At 36.6% G+C, this 23,479-nt stretch overlaps 1 protein-coding gene across 4 annotated transcripts in view; it reads left to right on the top strand.

The window, feature by feature from the left end:
- LOC124163368 (FMRFamide receptor) overlaps nucleotides 1-23,479 on the top strand; it is a 682,967-nt gene that overhangs the window by 527,118 nt on the left and 132,370 nt on the right. For all 4 annotated transcript variants that reach the window (XM_046540240.1, XM_046540239.1, XM_046540241.1 and 1 more), the window contains exon 6: nucleotides 19,427-19,527. The gene's annotated coding sequence lies outside the window, so the exon portion shown is untranslated. The remainder of the gene's footprint in view (nucleotides 1-19,426; nucleotides 19,528-23,479) is intronic.

Here is a 23,479-nt window from a genome sequence, read left to right as displayed (position 1 = left end):
AGACAACTTTATTTAATTCAGTGGGACCGAACTATGTCTTGCGCCTTAAATATTTCTCTCTCCCATCCCTTTTTTCCCCTCTTGCGCCTTTCTTCGCGTTTCTTTCCTTTGTTATATCCATCAAGGCTTTTCGCAGCTTTTTTCGCGTCCTCTTTCTGCCCTCGCCACACATCTTTCGCCTCACCCTTGGGGAAAGAAAAAAAAACTGAGCCTCGAGCTATTCTTTCGGGATTCGTCTCTTATTGTTTTCAGTCTTTTCTCTCGCCTAGAGTAAACCATACATTGTCTCCTTTTGTTTCTATTTTTCCGAAACTTTCCCCTCATGTTCTCCCCTCCTCTTTCTATCTTAGCTTGCCTACAGTCCACATCGTCTTATGCCTTTCTCCGTACGTCCGCGCCTCGCCAGATTGCTGCGTATTTTCCGTCGCCTGATATTTTTCATCTTTTAAATTTTGGATCCCTTTGTTCTCTCTTTCCATGATATTTTGCGTCCCACCTTAACTTAATTTCATCCGCTACTCTCGACGGCGCGAGCAGCGTTAAGTAATATTATTTTGTGAATTAAAAATCTCATCAAACCTGCAGGAATGCAATTGCAAGTATGGAATCCAAGATTCCTATGAGGCCATTGCAATCAACGTCGGATTCTGGAAATCAAATAATGGATTGTATTCTCGATATTTTTGCACGAATTCAAATTTTCAACTCGTATTTTCACCTTTTAAGGTATATTTTTTATCAATTACGGCAAGGAAATTTTAGTATTCCTCCCGATACTAGTTGGTAGTATTTCATTTTAAAATTTTATTAATTTTATTACAAAAAGTTTTCATGCTGGCCACCACTTGAAATTTGGTTGTTTTTTTTCACTTTCAATTTTTCATTATTGCTGACCTGCCAAAAAATTATGGTAAAAATTTGGCCTATTTTGTTTAGTAGCTATAATGACGAATAACGTATTTTTAGACAATAACCTAATATATATGGGTTCCGTGTAATGATTCCTTTTTTGAGTGCATCCTGAATAAAAGAATTGCGGATCTTTGCTTTAATAGGTAATGATATATAATACCATAGTGTCATAAAATACGCGTATTCGTTCAATATCATCGAGGGATACTTAATACTAGCATTCGATTGGTTGCTTAAAAATCGTGATACGGTTTATTTTATGCCTAAAAATAAGTAACCAAGCATTTTTATTATTATTTTATAACATTCCATTTTCTGTAAAGGTTCCAATACTTCGGATTAGAGAAATTTCAATTGGAGAGAGATAATCGTGGAACTTGAATGGTTATGGGATTAAGAGCTGCTGAAAGATATACAGGCAAATTGTTTGATTGATACATTTCTGGAAGGAAAGGGATTCTAAATGTAGGGCTGGATTGGAGTAATATCGAGAAAAATGATGAAATAGAGAAATGCCGTTCTCTGGATAGATCTGAGGGGGGAAGATAGCTTTTTGATAGTATGGCGGAATTTATTGACGTTAAGTAATGTAATCTGTCATCATGCAAAATAGGTCTAGGAATGAATTCATTCATAATGCTAATTCGCCCCATGTTATCTTAGAAAATTTTTATTACATATTTTCGGTCATTCTAAATTTCAAAAGCAATCCCCAACGAATGTGGGTATTTTTTTTTCATTACATTCATTTTTCTGATCTCGTGAACTACAAATTCAGCATCAAATGAAGTCGCTTTCTCGCAAACATACTATCTTTTCCACAACCATCTGATTTCTCCGGAATTGCCTTTTCTCCTGAAATCTATGGATATCATTTTAATAAAGTTTTTCTTTTTATACACCACACTATTCGTTTTTTGTTACTAAAATTTTAATTTTGTTTTGATGACTCAGTCAAAATTATAATTTGAGTCCATTTTCCTGTAAACGTCAGTTAACATTTTTTTGCTGCGAGCATCTCTGTCTTTACCCACTCCCAATTCCTGGTCTTAAGTCTAGCTCAAAAGCTTTGCCCGCAGTTCCCAGCGTCCCCTATCTTTAGCCTCTCTTTCTCACCAAGTCTGCTCGTTAATGGCTTTATTCTCCTTATGTGGTTTTTTCCACCCTTCCCCATCGTAATCCCTCATTTTTTCCATTCCTTCCTGCTGACTGTTTTACGCCCGTCGCACGGACTTTTGTTGCTTTGGGATCCGAGGAGTGGCTCAAGGACTAGGACTTGGACCAAATCCTTTTCCTGCCGTCCAGCCAAACTTCCCGTCTTTTATTTTTTCTCCCCCCACATCCCTCGCAATCTCTCCTTTTCCTTTGACTCGGGTCTTTTTCCTTTCCTTTCACTTTTCATTCTCCTCTTCCTTCCCTTTAGTCAAATTTCCATTCCACAAAATTCAGCAACTCATTTTTAACTGTGTGATATTCCATGTTATGGTTTTTTGCATGGATAAATATTACTCATACCACTTCTTTTTTAAAATAAACAGCTGGGTTTCGATAAATAAACATCAACATCAGGAGTATGTTTTTATGTATTCATCTTACAATAATAAGATAAATGGAATATAAATTATTATCTATTCTATTGTTATCGTAAGATATTGTTATCTAGTGTATTATAATTTGTAAAATAAAATCATAATAACAGCAATAATAGATTTTAAATTAATATCTATTATTTCATTATCTTATAAAATCCAAAAAATCATTTTTAACTGTGTAGTAATATATTTACTTTTGCTTTATTGGATGGATAGATATTACGTATACCACTTCTATTTTGGAATCTATTTTGATAATGAAATAATATCACTTAATGTATTTAAAAAAACACGACCTGGGTTTCGTAACCTGGTTACATCTTCAGGTGTAGACAGATGTCGTGCTTTAAATATATTAAGAGAACCTAACCAAGTTTATTTTAATAATGGAAAGGTTTCACAAATTTAAGCCTGAAATTGTTATCCATTTATTTAGCATTAATAAGATAAATATATAATAATTTACGCCCGATGAAGATGATTATTCATCAAAACCCGGGTCGCTTTATTAAAAACAGAACTGGTATAAGTAATATTCATCCATCCAAGAAACCTTAAAGTTCCCCCTTCCCGGTGTACGGTAGACCCTTCGCTTCTTCTCGCCACCATGGAAAAAATACAAGCTTGGTCCTTCCTGAGCTTTATATTTTTTTCGCTTCGGGCGAAGCTGGATCCGTCACAGCTCGGAGCGCGAACCTTCCATCGTTCGCACTCGGTAATTCCCTCCGGGCCCTGTTCTGGAGGCACTAAAAGGGTCCGCGGATGTTTTGGAAGGCAAAGACCTTCCACCGGGAAACCATTAGTCAACGAGTGGTCATCTCTGGAGTACTGAGATGCAAAATATTTCGTGTAACTCTTTCGCATAGAGTTTTGGGGTCTCGGAATATTTTAATTATGCGGAAATGGGTTGGAAAATCTGAGGTGGGCATTTGAGGTAGCTGTTAATTCTAGGTGAGATACATGATGAAGAGAAATGGGGAATGCCATGGTTTAAGCATAAAATAATGAGTACCTTTCTTGTATCGTTATGGTTCTGAAGAAAACTATGGTTATGCTTAATTGAGACAAGAAAAGAAGTTTTAACTTTGCAAATGGTCAAGAAAGAGGGCTAAGATATTAAAGTAAGGAAAAATCAAAGAATTAGGTAGATTATTAAAATTTTATATTTCAAAATATGCATTAGTCTTGTATTCTGTTGGGGCCTGAAGGCAATTTAGGTCATGCTAAAGTGATAAAAGGCCCATTGCCCTTTTATCCTGTATCTTTCAGTATTTAGGGCTTGATCTAAACTATTATTATAATTGCGTCAAAAGTTGAGACTGTGAGGAGTTGTGTATATTGTATTGTGCATGAGTCCATAATTATTAACGAAAAGATATTCTGACTAGAATGATGGAAATATCACAATTCCATCGGCAAATTCGGTCCTGCCAGAAAATGACATATTGATTATGAAGGGTTTATCATCCAAGAGTTGACGATTGACTTTACTTTATTTTTTTTGCTTTAATGTTCTTCTGAAGAATAAATTGTCACATGATTTGAAAGTGTGGCACAAGGAGGCAATAACATTTTTTCAATAATCGGGAAAAAGGGGGAAATATATCTGTTTCGTTCACACGAGAATATATCGGAAATTCATTCAATAGCTTCACTGCTTCATTTATTTCCCTCCTAGCCATATTTAGTTCAGTCTACTTTTGAGAATTTTTTAAGAAGGATAATAGCCCGGTCAAATTAGCCCAAAAAATAGGGGTAACCTTGCATAAATTGCCAACAAGCTGAAAATTTGCATGAACCTCAAGGATACCACTATGATGAAATCCTGAAAAGTCCCCATCGATCCCGTGTGTGCAAAAAATTTAATTCAAGGTCAAAGGTCACAAAAATGAGTTTTTTGCCTTTTTTGGCCAAACGGTTAGTTTTATGATAAAAATTGCTCAGACCGAAATTGTAGGTCAAAAAATAATCTAAAAAATTGTGATTCTTTTTTTTCTCTAAGATTTACCGTTTCTGAGAAAAAGCCATTCGAATGTAGGCTAGAGCTGTATTATTCGTAATACGCATGACTATATTGTTGCGCTCTCCGAACATTATTGGACGCGTAACTCGCATACATTCGAATGGCTTTTTCTCAGAAACGGTAAATCTTAGAGAAAAAAGTGAAATCACAATTTTGTAAATAATTTTTTGAACTACAATTATGGTCTGAGCAATTTTTATCATAAAACTAACCGTTTGGCCAAAAAATGCAAAAAACACATTTTTGTGACCTTTGACCTTGAATTAAATTTTTTGCACACACGGGATCGATGGGGACTTTTCAGGATTTCATTAGAGTGGTATCCTTGAGGTTCATGCGAATTATCAGCTTGTTGGCAATTTATGCGAGGGTCAATGTCTATTTTGACCGGGCTATAATGGAAAGTTGTTGGTTGTAGCATTGTTGGTCTTGATCATTGTTTTCATCACGTAAGGGCCACCGCGCACTGACAACTTTTACAAAGCAACTACTTAGTTGCTTTGTGGATGTTCAAATGAAACACACGGAATTGACTGTGGCCCCGCGCACAGGCGACTTTTTAGTTACCGCAACTGCCGTGTGTTTCATGGGACTTCCTCAAAGCAACTAAATAGTTGCTTTGTAAAAGTTGCCAGTGCGCGGGGGCTCTAAATGTTGATCCAGTCCTCGTTATTTCTACTGAATAAGATCAATGAGGGATGAAATTTTTAATCTGTACATTTCCTTTTCATTTATTGGTACGTAAAAATTACGACAAACATTTTAACGCATTATCATCAAACGTGAGTTTTTTTTCTTTTTCTCTTTAACATTTGAATGGCAGTACTTAATTTGAAAATGGAATATTGATTTATATGCGTAAATAATATGGCCAGCGTGAAGCCAGTAGCACATGATCACACTGTCACAAATTTTTACATAAAAAACAGCTTTTTTCCTCAATGTTAGTGTTAATACAAGGGTTAAACGACCTTTCTCGAGTCTTCGGTCGTAAAGCCATTTAAAAATCTCTCGTATGGCCTACGTTGCTCGAAAATCGTGGAAGATAATTTGAGCGAGATATTTTCTATCGAACGAAAACTACCAATATACCACTATTCCCAGAACTGTAATTGATATCCATAATAAATGTTAAGCATAGCATTTTTATGTTAGAACTTGTCCGTACGAATTAACCCTGTTTTAAAATTGTCAGTTCCTAGCTTTAATATAAAATCAAATTATGTCAACTCTATCGCTGGGGTCGCTCACTGATCACTGCTCATCTCCTTATTCAGGCGTTTGGTCGATAAAAATACAGCTCAGCATTTTAGGAGCATTGAAAGTGAGATCACCAGCTTCTCCTATCGCTTTTTATCCTGCTTCCCCAATGACAATTAATTAAAGTATAGGCTTTTTATAAGAGGCCTTGTTGCTATCAACTCTATTGTCTTATTTTTTATCATAACTTAACCCTGTTTTCACATTGTCAGTCCGTAATTATACTATCAAACCAAAATACCTTAACTCACTTTCTCGGGTCTCTCTCTGATCATCAAATAATATGCTTTTACTTGCGTTTGGTCGATAAAATTCCATGCGTCTCAGTGTCAGTGAAGTATTGAAAGTGAGATGGCCATCTCTCCTTCCGTTGGTCCACTGCGGAGATGAATCAAGTCGACGGATTCGCTTTCATCAGCGCAAAGCAAAGAGTCGCGCTACGGCTTCGGAATTTCGGCGCCTATCCCCGTCTCACCACTCTCACCCCTTCATCCTCGTTAATGCCTTTGTCGGATTTGGAAGCATGGTCGCGGACAATCGACCATTTCACTCTCCGTCTCCCCCAAGGCCTCTTTCTCTCCGCCCGCCATTCCATTACGGGCTTGAAAGAGACGTTCCAGTCCAAGAATACGTCTGATGAGTTTGTATCTCTCATTTCTCAGCGTTGTGTGGGTTCAAAGGCCGTGGGAATTTCCGCCTCCTCCTCCCCGCGGCAACTTCTTCATCGAGTATTCCCCCTCCGCGTCCGCGTCATGTACACCATTATTCTTCGTCTCTACATTTCCGTATCTTCCCTCCATTTCTGCGAAGTCCGAGACTGATGTGCTGCATTTGCAAGTGCACTAAATAAAGGTTTTTTTTCGCATGAGCTCGCAGCGATAGGTGTCGGTGGGTGCTAGTTTCACAATGAATAGCAGTTACTTCTTACCCATTGCTGTCGGTTATTTATTTGTTTCCAGTCGTGAATCTAAATGTTATTTATTTATTATGTTTAATTTTTGCCTAACATATACATAATTATAGGGCGAACAGTACAAGAATATAACTACAAAAAAATTGAAAATAAATTGAAAATAAATATAACTGGAATAAATTATCAATACGAGTAACAGCTAGGCAGTTCTATGTTCTTGTTTATCATGCTGGTAAAACATTATTCGATGACGCTCACACATTTATTTTGCCCATAATTGGATAGTAATCTAAATTTCCGTATGTCCCCTCCATTTCTGCGGAGTCCAAGACTGATGTGCTGCATTTGCAAGTGCACTAAATAAAGGATTTTTTTCGCATGAGCTCGCAGCGATAGGTTTCGGCGGGCGCTAGTTTCACAATGAACAGCAGTTACTTCTTATCCATTGCTGTCGGTAATTTTTTTGTTTCCAGTCGTGAATCTATTTACTATAAATACAAATATCAGCTTGGCTGTACTATGTAGATAGGTACTTGTTCGTCATGCTGGTAAAAGATTATTTGATGACGTATAATTGGGTTAATAGGTTTCTTTATAGCTGCTTTGATCATCAATTGTCAGATAGCTAACATGAAGAGACTATTTGAAATTGGAACATAAAAATTATAAGGATTGAGGTTGTTGCAAATATGGTAAGTACTTTGAGATGCTTTATATTTTTATATTCATTTTACTTATGCTTTTAATTACATAAAACGGAAGTACGGATAATGGATGTGAAAGTCTAACCGAAATACTCTTAGATTAAATCTTTTGAGAAAAATTCTAGTAAAAGACTTTGTGCCTGATATGCGAGATAAATTGAGACATTCTAATTATTATGGTTGATACGATAACATGAATAATGCTAGGGAAATAGACTGGAGAGCCGATACATTTAAGTTGCTTTTTCCGCGTACAATAATGGACAATAATACTTGCTATAGTTCAGCTCTAGGATAGCTTCACTCGGACTAGGTAAAATGGGCTCTGCATGTACGGTTAATAACTACTTTACTATATTACCCAAACCAGCCTTTGGGTTGCATCACTAAAAGATCGGATGCATTTTGTTTCTTTTTGGAGTTTTTGATGGTTGTGAAAGTTAATCGTCTGGACCAATAATGCCATAAAGCAGCACGTTAGTGCGCAATGCGTCAAAGCCTCGAGTCCAACTTTGAATGGTTAGGGGTTCGCTATGGGTAGTAAACCTTACACTGCGGAAAGATCGTTTCCTTAGCCTAGACTTGAGTCGAGATCCCCACATCCGAGTTATTTGACCCCTGACGTTGGAAATGAAAATTATTTAGGCATTTCAACCGATATGAAAACCTTTGTCATGCCCAAAACTATCCGATCAAAAAATCAATTAATACGACTCTTGACATTTTTTAGTTTTGACGAGTATGTCGTCATATATTTTATATATTGTGGTGCGATACAATATTTTCTTTTGGCACTAGGGATCGTGAGAAATAAGCCGGCGGGGGCCCAGGAACCGTGGGTTGAAGACCCTTGCCTTGAGTGATGGATAACTCTTAGGAAACGACAATGAATTGGTTCATCTTCCATTAATTTTTCTCTCCTATTCCTGATCACCCTGGGTGTCCTCATTTGTTTTCTTCCGTCATCGTGCTACAGAGTGTTACATTTTGTGGAGAGAAACACTCCCTTCTTCTCGCTAACAATTCTGCCATCTCCCCACGCATGTCTACTATCCCCTCCCACTCGCCCATAGTCAACCGGGTGGGAGAACCGATAGCGTTCGGAATTCGACACTTCGCCTCGGGAACGCCATCGCTATTGCCGTCGCCTTAATTATTCGCGGATAATGAGCCCGAAGAACACGATCGTTCACTGAGGGGTCGAAACTATCCGGGTAAAAGGCCACCAGCCCTTAACCCAGCCTCGAATTCGTCGTCACGTCAACCCTTCCGGCAGCCTTATTTCTTCAATTATACATCCCGTCTCCGCTCAGTCGGGAGCGTAGGAGTTATGCCGCGCTCTTTCTGAGAGGAAACAAATTTGAAAACGTAGAAAAATTTTCCCGCTTCGTGACGTCTGATGTATTTTGGTCGTTGATTGATTGCTGCAGGTTTGTTTTGTGCTAAGTCTTTCGGCTCCTTTCTTAAACGCACTAATGAAATAATAAAGTGGTATTCAAGTTACCGAGGGATGTTCCGAATCATGAGGTAAGGATCACTCCTTAAATTATTAAGATGCACAGGGAGATTAGCCTCCACCAAGAGTAAAACAGACTTCGTCGTGATAGATCAGCGGTTCTCAACCTTTTTTCCCTCCCATACCCCTCTCTACCTGTATATAAAAAAATATTTTACCCCCCAAAAAATGTAACGTGAACGTTTTATTACATAATTTCACCAGGGATAGGTGTAAATTTTAGTCATATATAATTGTATCAATAGAGAGAACCTAGCGTCCCCATTACCGATTATTTACAGCGTACCTAGGACAGGTTCAGCGCGTACTCCCAAAGGGTACGCGTACTATCGGTTGGGATCTTCTGTCCCAGATGATCATTATTTGGATATTACCAACGCAAATAATGGTATCTCTGACTATTTAGCGTAGTAAATGTGCGATGTCTCCTTAATTATATAGATAGACTATGCAGCTTTGTCTATTTTGTGGTTTTGTAGTTTAATTACACATTATTAATTTAAAGAGAAAAAAGGATAACGAGGTTAAAGCTTTTGGGAAGCATCAAATAGTTTATTCCCCTAAGATTAATTAACATAGATGGAATTTCAATTTACGCATGCCTTCACTTAATTGAGAAAGTCTTAACTAAGGGGCCAGTCATTTAAATTTTCATCGATTTTTTAATTTCATCGACATTTCATCTTGCGATTGTTTTTCTCTTTTGTCCCTAAAAACAATAAAGTAATTCTCTTTCCAAATTGATTTTGAACATAAAAATGTGTAGTCGCATCTGTTTCTATGAGTTTTTAGGATATATATTGCCTTAAGAATTAAATACAAGATAAAAGTAATAACAGAAGGTTGCACAAACTTTCCGAATATTTTTAGTTTTAGCTTTTCTATGCCTATCCTCAATACATTAATGCTTATTTTTAGTTATTTCATTATAAAATTATTTCTAATGAACTGAGAGTTGATACACTTGATGCTATTGATTAATATTTAATATTTTCTTCATTGGCTACTCACCTTTTCAGTGCCTATAGATTAGCGGGAGCAAGGTGTAACTTGCGCTGGGAGACGAAAGGGAGCAGATCCTTGTAAAGGCCCATGTTAGTAACGAGAAAAAAATTTGGACTCCTACCTGTCTACCGTATATGGTGAGCTGAGCATGGCTTGAGACGTTTCATTCATTTAGTTAATGAGCTTTGTTTTCATCAGCTGCAGGGCAATTCTCGGACTTTGGATCCGCTTTTCTAAGGCCCTTACCTCGGGTGAAGGACGGTTTACGGTTATGAGAGTCAGAAACAGCTTCAGGAATGAAGCGTTTGACCCAGCTATGACACATGAAAGGCCCTCACTGCATTATTTAAGGAGTTGATGAACTGTAGAGACCAATTGAAGTGAAAATGTGGAAACGAAATAAGTATTACTTTATTACATGCCTTAATCCCTTATACTTATGTGAACATTATTTTTTCGATGCCTTCTTAGAGTCGTGCCTTTTTATGTTACGCAGATGTAAAATATGCATTAGTTTTACTTTCGAGGAAGGTGACCAAGTATTTCATGGCGTGTAACTAAAGTGGAGAATATGCAACGCCAATTAGTAAAAAGAAAACTTAGGAAAAGTCGAAAAAACATGTAAAAAATGGTTTTAGTAAAAAGTAATTTCATTCTTTTTCATAAATATGTTTCGGATTTGATGAAATGTAAATGGGCAACTCTTGTTTTGGGGTAACATAAGGTCTGAAAACTTTTATGCTAGAGAATCATTTGCAATAATTTATTTCTTCGATTTATGATGATTGATCGATTGAAATGGAAAAGGATGTAATTAATATTCTTGGAGGAAGTATCTGTCATGCGATATTTAAAATACGCAATGCATGAGGAGGATGCATTGTGACACTAGGGTGCTTTATATCTATTCAAATCAAGGCGCCAAAGACCAGGGAGATACTATTTTGTGGAAATTAAGGTAAAATTCAATAGTATATAGAAGCCTGCAGCCGGCTTTATCCTACCATATAACGATGAGCTTCTAAGGACCATATCATAACGTTTTATTTATTATCATATCATAACGTCACGGGCGGAGTACTGATCTTACGGTCTCACCGCAATTAGTTGTCGGTTTGTCTTCGGCAACATCGCAAGATTAGGATTTATAATTTACACTACTGTTCAAACCCGCAAGATTAAAAAAATATTCCCTGTTTAGGTCGTTAAATCATTGGTAAGATAAGCATTAAAGTCTTAAAGACGATATTATGATGTATATAACCATATCAGGACCCGTTCTCGGGAGAATTAAATATCCAAATTTCTGTAGGGAAAATCAGTGAAAGCCTGGGGAACGAACATAAGCATAATGCATTCGAGGCACTGTCCATTAAAAAGTAAAGTATACCTTCACAGCCGAAAGGCGAGAGACAAAATGAAAATTTTCATTTTGTCTCCCGCCTGCACCATCTGTGCTCCGTTTTCTGTAGTCCTTTTTGCCATCCGTCGAGCCCTTTCGAGAATATTGCGTCCGTGGGGAACTCATCTTTGGACCGGGATGTTGCTTCGCCTTCCCAACCGTCCAAGGGACTCAGTACACTCGGTATTTGAATTCCGAGGATTGAATTATTCGCTCTCCGCCAGTGGTGCGAGTGTTGTTTCGGAGGATGGATCTTGTCATCCCTGTTTTCCCTCCTTGCTGTAGATTGAGTTAAACGCTGCTAATTGCCGTAGCCGTCCGCAGGTTGCTCGATTTTCTGCGTGTGTTTCCTCGGACGACAGCAGTGTTTGCTTTGAAGGCCCATCTCCAACTCAGGGGCCTCTGGACGAGGGTCCACATTCATCGCTTCCTGCATCCCTAGAAAAGCCGATTCCGTCACGAGCAATGAGTGTCCGGTATAATCCGTAGGAAACCCTTCGAGGATTTACTGGGGAATCCTACATGATCTGTTAATACTAGCTTCAAATGACGAGCGCTAAATATTGATTTCATTTTCGTTATCGAGGTGAATAATTTTTGTCTAATATTCTGTTTCTCAAACCTAATATTATTCCTGTATGTGTAGAATGTGTGTATGTGTATTGATATATTATTGAGATATTTTTACTATTACTTATTATGTTTGATTTGCGTTTTGCAAACGGTATCACCGTATAGCACACTATTTTGGAGCGATATATTATTTGCTACCTCTTTTACTTTTGCCCAGTTCCTTCTTAATACTTCGTTTGGTGCATTATTAACCTATATGGAATGAAAATTAAGCTTAGCAAGCTTTGTGAAAACAGCATTTCAAAAAGGGATAACATAAGAAAAAGAAAAAATAAATAAAATTATTTTATAGAGTAAGCAATCATATTGGATTACCGTGACAGATTGGTGGTGAAAGTTTTAATTAACGTTATTATTTGAAGTAGCTCGGATAGTAGTATGGATATCATTAATTTACGTTGTTTGTCAAAGATTAATCAGTTGGGATGTACCAGGTTCCTTGAAATATATGTTTAATAAATATTTAAGATAATGTTAAAAAGGTATCGCGGTGAACTCTGTACTTGCTTAAATATAATATCTTGGACGATCCTCTGATTTCCAGTTCATTCACAGGAAGTCATTTTTATCCTTATATACCTGCTGTTATACTTAATGTTGAATTTCGGGGCGAAAATTAATTATCCTTTGAAACAATACAAACATAAAAGTTAAAAATCATCAGAATTCAAAGAATATCAGAACTGAAAGCTCACAACAATCAAAACATTTTCAATATTAACTAAGTTTCGTCACCAAATAGATACCAGAAGGCACTTGAAAGGTCCTAACCGAAATATAATTAATGTACAAAATGTTATTTTCCACTTACCACTTAATGCAAATGAGGAATGAAAAAAATTCTAAGCAAATGATGACGTGGAACTCCGAAGTAAGAGAGCGGAGGTGCAAACCAAGGAAAAGTTGGCTACGAGGTATAGAGAAATGAATGAGGGGAATTGGACGTACAAAAGAATTTATAGTGATTGGAATCATTTAATTTTATTATCAAAAGACGTTTTACGTCTTAAAACGAGTAAATATACCACTTAGAGATCAATTAGCTATCCGAGTATTACTTGGACGCTGGTCTCCACTCGATTCCCCAATCAGCTTATCCTGAACTGCTTACTTAGCTTTCTTCCATTAATTTTAACCACTTGGTCTACTCACCTCACACGAAGCCTTTCTTTGCTATTTTTCAGTTTTTTTTTCGCTTCTGTTATTGCCTATATCAAGCCATTGCGTATGATGTGGATGGTTTTTATGCCGGAAATTTAAAGCCTTCATCTTTAAAAGACTTCATTCTTCTTTAACTGAGACATCTGCTTTTCTTTAGTGCAAATGTAAGAGGCACAAGAAGTAATCATGGTTAAATATTTACAGCAATTTACTTCATACATTACATGATAAATTTTGTTTGCACGACTAGTTCCGTCGGACATTCGGCGTCACAAGTTATTGCTTAATCTCGAATATCTTTTTTAAATGTTAGAAGATTACTTATTATGAAACAAACATCCCGAAAAAGAAATTTGTTAGTTTGGGTCTCGGACTTTATTTTATTACCATATTTAATGAATATTTTGCGTGTCTAATAATTTACCGTAGTTTTAAAATATCATATTCTTTTCAACTCTTTAAACCACAGCCTATTTTGCGCATTAAAGAATTTCGTGGATATTTAGCAAACTTCTATTTCCTTTTGTCGGGATACGATTGAATTAGGTAACCTGGAACCAACGATTCCAAATAACAACTTTTCATCGACCCTTCAATTATTTTTCAAACGCTAGTGTTACTGAAAGAACCAAGTGCAATATTTTTTCACAGATGATCATTTCAATTTCAACCCAAATCTATTTTTCGTCATTTGAAAAATATCCTGTCAGAAGTATTAAACAAAGCTATATCTCATCCTCACTCGTTTAAAATACTTATCCATCCTCCTCCTCCATCCTTTTGGGTAGGAAAGTCTTACGTGCAAAATAGATTTCACACCTTCTCTACTTGATTGATGAGAGCTCCTTTACTGCTGATGCGCAAGCTGTGTTAAATGGTGATTGCTTCTCTGGTGCCTGTAGCCTTCCTCTTCCTATGCTTTTATTGCCGCTGGTAAAGTTAAAGCACAATAATATCTGTGAGTTAATCATATTAGACTAGTGAAGTTATTATTTCACTTTGCAAGCAAACATGGCTTTTTATTTATTAATAACGGTCAGATATGTATGTATTTCCAATGAGTATATATTTTTCCTGTGAACAAACGGTCTTTACTTTACAAATATGCCTCGTATATCATCGTTGTTCTAGCTATAATTTTTCAAGCACTGCTTTTTGAAAGATATTCTTGGTTTGCTAAGCGTTACATTAGCAATTTTCTCTTTAAATGTTTATTTCGGGTTTTAAATTATTAATGTTTCCTCATTGCCTTCATCCAAATGCTTCATGAGTAGGGCTGAATAGGTTTATTGAAACAAAAACTTTAATTTTCCCTCCTCTACCCTCTTGACCCAAATTTTGCGGCGTTACTGTCCATGATTTATCGATGTGGTTTGCGGGCGTTGAGAGAATACATTCTTTTATTTCTCACGGAAACTCGTCCCGTTTTTGGGAGCAACTCCCCGGAATAATACAAAAAAAAACAATATTTTCGGAAGCTTCCTGGTCTTTCTTCTCACGCTCCCTTGGATTTTGGTATTAATTTTGTGAAGGTATCACACTGGATGGAATTTAAAATGTCAGGCGTATTTATTGCGGGCGGAATAGTATCAGGATGTGTGAAATTGTGTGGGCCCATGCAGTTTTTTTTTTGGTCAAAGTGTGAATGTAGGCGGCTACGCAGCATCCATAGGTTTTTATTGCGTGATGGATTGCATTTGCGATTGCTTTTTAGGCAAATTTTAATTTTGACACTTCCTACCATGAAACTATATATCTTCATTAGCGTAAAGTGTATCTAATATGGAGTTTTCAGGCACGCACGTAGAGGAAACTGCTAAATAGTGGATGATTTCATTAAGCGTGATTAAAACACTGTTGAAACCTCACAGATATTGTAAGCCCAGCCCAGCTGTATTCGTAACTTCCAGTTTCTATACGTATGCAAAGGCGTTCAAGATTAATAAGTGAACGAACTGAGGGTAAACGCTCCCAGAGGTTATGTTTTATTATCCTTGTAGCTTTTGGTCATCATAGGCATTCGGAAATATAAATTTTGCAATATATTTGCATCCTTTTCCAATTTTCTTGCCCTTTTAAAATTTTCACTTACCAATTTATGTGCTTATGATCAGTAAATGTGTTTTAAACAATAGTATGATTGTTTTGAATTTAATTTCCAGTATGCGTAAAGTCTAGAATTTCATTTAAACGGTAAAACATCTTTCCCTAAGTATACGGAATATAAAACTATGCGTGGCACGGGAGAAAAATTACTAAAGTATGTGAATAAAAGGAAATTTAGCGTTGCTTTCAGAATTTAATAAATTCATTAGTTAAATTTTTTCTTCTGAGTATCCTAGAGTGTGTTCCGTAAAATATCCGGTACTATAGATTAATTTTTTGCCTTTTTCTTCACATATTTACTTTACATTTAACTAACTGCAGAGCGTTAAAAATTTACACACAAAATTTTTATATATTGAGATCTAGAAGAAAAACATCAATATGAGTTCTATTTCCATAAATTTACATTTTTTTAGTTTGCTCAATGAAAAATAAGTAAAATTCACAGAAGGATTATGAGGCTTATCTTAAATTACAGTGAAAGGTATATTTGTTTTCTATTTCCAAATATTGTTTCACGTTAAAATAGACCATAATGATTACTTCCAAAATTTGAGCGCATCAAGATGTGCTTGGTTAGTAAAGAATATTCCTTCACTAATTTGAAGTTGTAATTATTTTTTGCTTGTAATTAAGAGTAAATTATTGTATATCCAATTTTACCTAGCTATAGCAAATAACAGGATTTCAACATTCATATTTGGCAGTATTTTCAATAGATTATATTGCTATTATCACAGTAAATTCTAAGGGGATCAATTTTTTGGAAAAAATAGGTAGATGCCAGGTTATACCGGTTAATAGTATACTGCGATAAAATCTAGGAAATTAGGAGAAAAGTCTCATGAGGTGCCCGACATGGATAAATAAATAAAATTACGAAAATAAACTTGCTTGAGAATGAGAGCACATTGCCACATTGAACTTCAAATTGCCGCTGAAGGATAGGCAAATATGTTCACATGTAGGGAATGTGTGTTGCCTACATTTAAGGGCTATGGCTGTCGGAATAAATCAGTAGTTGTTGAAATGTGAATGAATATCATGTTTGATTGCTCGTAATCACTTCCTAGTAAAGAGTGAAACGAAGCTATTTTTAAGCGAATATTTTTTCTTAAATTCGCTTGTTATTAGATATATTTAGTCATATTTCCCCGCAAAACGGAAAAAATGAGCCTAAAAATGATGAGAGGTACTACTTCACAGCACAAATGGCAAGGAGAACTATTTTATACTTTAATAGGTTAAGAATAGGATATCTGCAACTTATGCTAAATTTTTCGCATTGTTTTATTCTAACTCAGTCCATTTACCTGGTCATGTGTCACTATCAAAGTTCAAATTCATTATTATTTAGGCTATAGATATTTCTCTTGAAACATTTTGCGGTATTACGTATGCGGTATATTTTCTGTGATACAGCTGAATTATACGTATATCCTGTGTCACATTTTTTGTTATTAATTTTAATTTAAATAAATGTGCTTGTATCTAAAAATCATTTTTGCGTGAAAGAGGTTCTCGATAAAAATATCCAGTATTTGGCATCTGCTATTTTCGTCTCTACTGACAAATAAAAACTGTACTCTTCATAAATATTCCGAGTCTCAATATAGGCCTAGGTTGGTGAGGGCCTCTGCCTTGACACAATCGCTGTCAGCCGAGGCGCGGAGTATATTGCAGTTGAGATGACAAAAGAATTCTTCATTTGTGAGACGACGAAGCAACTGCTGTGTTACGTGTATTTATTTTACACACGAGTCGCAAGTTTACCGTGCAACCCTCGTGTCTCATTTCCACTTCTCTGGGAAATGACTCATGGCAATTAGAATTTCCGTTCGAGGGGAATCAGCTTTTACTCCGTGCGCCATTTTCGTATTAACCTCGCGTCGGATCATTCACTCCTTAAAGCTGAACACATTTTAGGATCCTCGACTTATGGCGACGAATTCCAATGTATTTGAAGCGGAATTACGTTTTCTTTCATTCAACGTGAAAGCAGGTGATTGAGACCAAAAGCGAAGTATATATTTCTTATCTCTTTCAATTCGAACAGAGTTATCTTGAGGCCTTTACTAAATTTTATCATGGCAGACAGACGAAAAGTTTCTTGAAGTCGTTGAAAATAAAAGTTTAAGAAATATATTGAAAGTAGAGCAGTTGCTTAAAGGGAATAGTGAGAGAAAAGAGTATGATGAAGGTTAACGGGAAATGCGGGACAGCATGTAGGAATAATGGAATTAAAGGGAGGTCGTACCTGTGCCTAGCTGTAATGTGAAGTAAATTGAAATGAGGTCCTGATGACTAAAACTGCGGCTGTGTTATGGAAATTTTTAGCACTGAAACTGCCGATTCCATTCAAAGCTTAAGAGTTAAAAAGTACGTGTACACTTTCATAGTATTTATTTAGTCTAAAGATATAGATCATTTGTATTACATATGTTAAGGATTCTCATAATAATGCCAAATGATAGAAAATCATGTGCAAAGAGTGTTTGGGCGAAATACCATGTAACAATTACTTTGAAAAAGACATCACTTGTTTCTGATAGACTTTGGCTCAACATTTCAAATCCTTTGTCTATATTTTATGCGTTATTAACTATTAATATTTTTATTTGATCAACCTGTGGTGTCAATATGTTTTGAAGCCGCTCTTTTTTTAGTACATTAATTTCCACAACTCGTAAAAAATACTTTAAGCTCCATGGTTGTTACGATTTTACGACTCATAACCGTAATTTGCACATGGCCTATTCATCATAGACTTTAATGTTTGTGCCGCGTGTTTAAATATTAAAAATATGTGACAACTTTTCATCAAGTTAGTTAGATGCGACATAAACCAAAAGAACTTTAATTATTTTAAATGCATCAACTTATTGACGATGCTGCCTTACACATATTCATTAGTTGCCCCTTGCTTACCGTTTCACTTGATTTCGTGCGCAATTTCATCATTCTAATGCAGTACTAAATGAGTATATAGTATTAAATAAGTAATAAAGTATTGATTGATCAACTTTCCTATTTCTCCATATATTCCTTAACCTGCACTTGGATGAGTCGTGGAAAATATTCGAAGGCTTGAAAATTCTTTTTTTTTTTAGGTGAAACTCTTGTGCCTTTTTGGTCGGGCTCATGGATTCAGCAAGCAAGATCTGGATTTTAATATAAAATTCAAGAGGATTTCCCGATTGAATCACTCTGAAAGGCAGGAAATACCTATTGTACCATATAAGAGCATTTCCTTTGTTTCCCATTTTGCATAAACTCACATCCTATCAAGAATTCAGATCGATAAGGGTATGAACTTAGCTAACAAAATTGCCTTTGTCCTTTGAATTTTTTATGTTTGGGTGTTCTACTTACAATATGTGCTTGTCTTACATGTTAATATTTTTTTATATTCTTCCTCTTTATTTCCTCTGATTTCTACGTACCCAAGTCACCTTTCTTCGAATCCTCTTCCCTGCTTATACTTATTACTTATTCAAGAGTTACCGTTGCTTCAATAAAAACTGCTGAACTTAACCTGACGCAGAACTTGCCTCCATCCTCTGATCTAAAAATATCGCAAACAATACAAAAGTATTTCATCACTTCTCTCAAAGTGGGTTAGGTCGATTTGTTAAACGCCGACGAGACGTCAAAAAAGGGACAAGTCGCCTCACTACGATTTTCTTTTTTAACATCTGCCGATTTATATTATCAAGTATGAGTGCCCCCTTAGCAGCACACGCAGGACGAATTCTGCTGTATTCGGGGCGTGGATAAGGAGAGGCGAGCGGGGAGGGGAACCGAGCGGCCTGCCGCTCTCCTATACGCTGCGTGGGCATTGAACTATTTTCTTTGCGGACGCGCATTCTAATTTGACATTTTGTGCTTAACAGTAGCAGATAAGTCAAAATGCACGAAATATTTGTCCTAATGACTTGGCAAAATCTATCGGAAATTACCGTAAAATATTATTTTTTGGATTTTTCACCCTCCACCTCCAATAAGACATTTGAGCGAGAGTCAGTAGTTCACCTGAAGGTCTCACATTTTTGCAGTTCTTATTTTTGATCAGTCCTACAACTTTTCTTCATCGGGCTAGATGGATTTGAAAATAAATCGATTTTTCCGATCTGCCCCACTGTTCATATTATCAGGCGAAAATGTTAAAGAATTTAACAGTTATATTTATTCTATTTCAGAGCCAGGAGTGATATCATCTGTTTGATGCTGTTGATCTTCTTCTGTCAACCACAATGCATTGCGGAGACTAGCAGAGGATTAGCTACAAATCTAACGAGAAGTGAGTGATTTTATTGTTGACTTTCTCTAAATATTTCATATATTAATTCAGATTTATACAAGTTTTAATTAAAAGCGTAAGCGTATTGATTTTTTTCATTTCCTTATTCATTTTTTGGATCATTTGTTGAATGGTTTTTAATTATATCTAAAATTTTAATAATCTCTACGCTTTTAACATATTTCTTACGTTATGCTGGTGTTAAGTGGCAATAACTTGAAATCTTGAGTCACCCGGCTGCAAAATCTACGGCCTTTCAATATTTGACATAATGAAAGTTACATATTTGAGAAAAAAGCTATGCTGAGAAGTTTATCCTTAAACGACCTTTACTAGGCAACGATGATCTGTGATGGATATTTGTTGCTGTTCTGTGATGTGATGTGATGCTATAAAATATAATTGAGAATAAAACTGTTTTCATAATTCATTCCATAAGGCGACCTTTACTAGACATCGATGATCCGTGAAATGTAGTTTTTTGCTGTTCACTGACGTGATGATAAACTATTAGTCAACATCGTAACATTTCTTGGTCAGCAATACAGCACCACCGTTCGTCTGAGAGAGTTGGGCGGAGTCCATGGCGTTGCATGAGCGATTAATCTTTTTCCATTCACCTTAGACCTCGCAACGTAAAACCTCATCTGAGCGAACATCCACTTCTCTCCCTCCAGTTCCGAGATAGTACGTGGCGGAGCTGCAAACCACCTCCCCCCCTCAACCACCCCATCCAATTCCTTTGCCATCCTTAATATCCCCCATTCCTCCCTCCCACCTTATATTCCAGTCCCCAAACCTACTCCATCCCACCTCCTCTTCGCCTCATCTGGACCCCACCAGAGCAAAAAACGCACTTCTCTCCAACCTTCCCAAGAACTCTTGAATTTCTCCCACCGTCTGTGCACCCACGCCTTGAACATTCTCCTTCTACTTCCCAGGACTCCTTGGTTCCCGCCCTCCAAGACCTCTAAACGTCTTTCCTCCGTTTGAGTATTCTCAAAGCACATCTCACTCTGGGAGCTAGGTACCAGCTTCAACCTAGGAATATTCTCAATATTTGTTTTACCTTTCAGCTAAGGCTGTTTCATTAACTCTAGAAAGCTCAATGAATTTTTAGCTGTGAGTCTCCTGGTGGAACCTCTGCTGGCCAAGAACGACACCAATCGTGCACCATAATTCTTTTTACCTCACGATTATAGTCGGTATTTTTTATTTCGTTTTTACTTGATATTTGATCTTCTCTATGACAGTAAAATGATGTTACGACTATTATAACCTTTAATTTTCCAAACCATAAAGTTATTCAGGATTTTAATGCTTATTTTACGATGGCTTATTCATCCTAGATGCAGTATATTTTCGGTCCAGCTAAGTTGATGGATCATGGAGGACAAGACAATCACAGAAACGAGTGCTTGGAAAAAATCTCATCGCTAAGTGACGGAATCAAAACGATTTGAATGAATTTTTTACAACTGTTGCTGAAATTGTTAAGCCAACTCTATTTCTGTGGATTTCTTAAGTTCTTTGAAGGTAAATTCAAGTTATGCACTATTTCCCTCAAATTATCTTTTCTGACAAGCTTCCGTTAATGGCTCAAACAGCTTACGCTATGAAGTCCTCACTCTAATTCATTTTAGGAAATCATCTGCGTTTTATAATGTTTCTCCTCCGTTCGTTGGCCGTGCCGTTGTATCGTTAATTCACTATTTCTCTAATAATAGCTCTTTTTTACCTGTACCCATGCTGAGGGGCAGTAACTTTATTTGTACTCGTCTACCCTTTATGGCTACTAATGCAAATTTGAAGGTTAATTTAAGTCCAAAGAATAATGTTTATATATGCCATTAATATATTGATTTTGACCGTCCACCATAAATAACTTTGATAATATTGGTGTATAACTTAATTTTCAGTTGTTCATTTGAAAAAGCAGTTTAACTATTACGAGTTACGATTCCATTCGTTATCACCATATTTAAGATTTTTTTCGTGGCCTTCTATGATATTGCAAAAAATTTTACGTAAAAAAATTACCTGGTCTCAGACTTACCTCTTAGCTTAGTTGACTATTTAAACTGCGGACGTGGGCTCCCTGAACAAATCCCTGCGTTATCGAGCCTCAGCACGTTTGTGTACATGGGGAAAAGTTAAGATTATCAATATTCCTGCGCAAATGTTCCCGTTACTGAGATAAAATTGTTTTGAACCAGAACCAGAGTTATGGATTTCATTTTTGCATTCAATTTTGTATGGATACAAACATATAAATCCAACAACCGTATTACTGACCTCTGTGTATGTCTTCAAAAAATTAACTTTCGCGGATAAAAAAAATTAATCGCTTCACATTTTTGCTTTTTTCACGAGTTAAAACATTCTTTACGTTAGGTAATATTTTCATTTTAAAAAGTGACCAGTTTTTTCCACCACGATCATAAGCTGCAAGCTATTTAATAGAGCCGTAATATCTTGGATTCGAACCGGCGGCAAATAGTTTTTTTCAGGTGTGGTCATTTTTCTTTGCTAGCATACCTTTGCGTAGAGCTCTTCTTACCTCTTCCTATCCTTACTTTCTGAACACCTTACTCCCAACTCATGGTTCCGTGATCAGGAGGACTGCAAGAAAGCGGGGAGGCTTAGGGAGGGAATTTCTCGCGAGGTCGCAAAACCACCCCATTCTCTTCTTGAAGCACCCCTCCCTCTCCCCCTTCCCCTGAACGCCTACCCCGTCTCTTCATCACGTTCTTCTCCGGGTCGCTAATGGCCCTCCTGCCCCAAATCCTTCTTCCTCCCTGTCCCCCATCGCTTCATCTTTGAGTCTATCCCTTTGCTCTACTGATTTATCCTATTTCATCCTTTCAATTCCTGTTCTCCTTTCTCTGAAGTACCCTGCCTTCTTCGTCCGTGCTTTGCGTCCTATCTTGTTAAAAGAATATAGGAGAATTTTTATTACAAATACCTGGTCTTAGACTCATCCCTTAGCTTAGCTAGCTCTTAAAACTGCGGACTTGGCGCCTCTGAGCAAACCCCTAAGCTACCGGGGCACATTATGTTCGCATTATGGGAAAAATTAATATTAAAATTAATAATAAGGTAGGAGAATATTTCTAAATAAAGGTGGCAGAGTATATCACTAAAGTGTGCCACGGGTTAAGTTAAGATTGCATGGAGTATGTCCTCTGTCTTCACTGCCAATTCTGGTGTACCACAAGGGTCGCATTTGGGGCCACTTCTGTTCCTAATGTATATTAATGATATCAACTTCCCCCTGCATCCATTCAAGTACTTACTATATGCTGATGATTTAAAAATTTATGGCTGCATCCGATCACTTGAGGATTGTAACAAATTGCAAAATTGTCTCTACAAATTTGAAAAATGGTGTAATGATAACCTCATGGCACTAAACGCATTAAAATGTAATGTAATAACCTTTCATAAAATTAAGTCTCCAATTATGTACGACTATAGCTTAAATAATGCTACTATCTCTAGAGTTAGTAGAATATGTGACTTAGGTGTTACATTTGATTCATCCCTGACATTTCAGTATCATATCCAATCCATAGTCATAAAAGCTACTAAAACAATGGGTTTCATATTCAGAATTTCAAGAGATTTTGATAATATTCATACTTATAAGATCCTCTATTGCACTTTAATCCGCCCTATTCTTGAGTATGCCTCTATTGTATGGTCCCCGTTCTATAACATTCACATCAAAGCTATTGAGAGTGTGCAACGCAGATTCATTAGATTAGTATCCTACAGATTTAACATCCTCCCTATTATTTATGACTTAACACTATCCCTTCTTAATCTGCTACCTTTGGCAACCCGTCGATTACACCTGGACATAACATTCCTTCACCGTCTACTGCATGGAGACATTGACTCTGTTCATCTGGTAGAAATGATCCCTTTCCATGTCCCCATTTTAAACACT

Source organism: Ischnura elegans, chromosome 8 (genome assembly GCF_921293095.1).
Source record: "Ischnura elegans chromosome 8, ioIscEleg1.1, whole genome shotgun sequence".
Lineage (NCBI taxonomy): Eukaryota > Metazoa > Arthropoda > Insecta > Odonata > Coenagrionidae > Ischnura > Ischnura elegans.
Note: the sequence above shows the minus strand (reverse complement) of the source record. Positions and strands in the feature narration are given on the sequence as shown.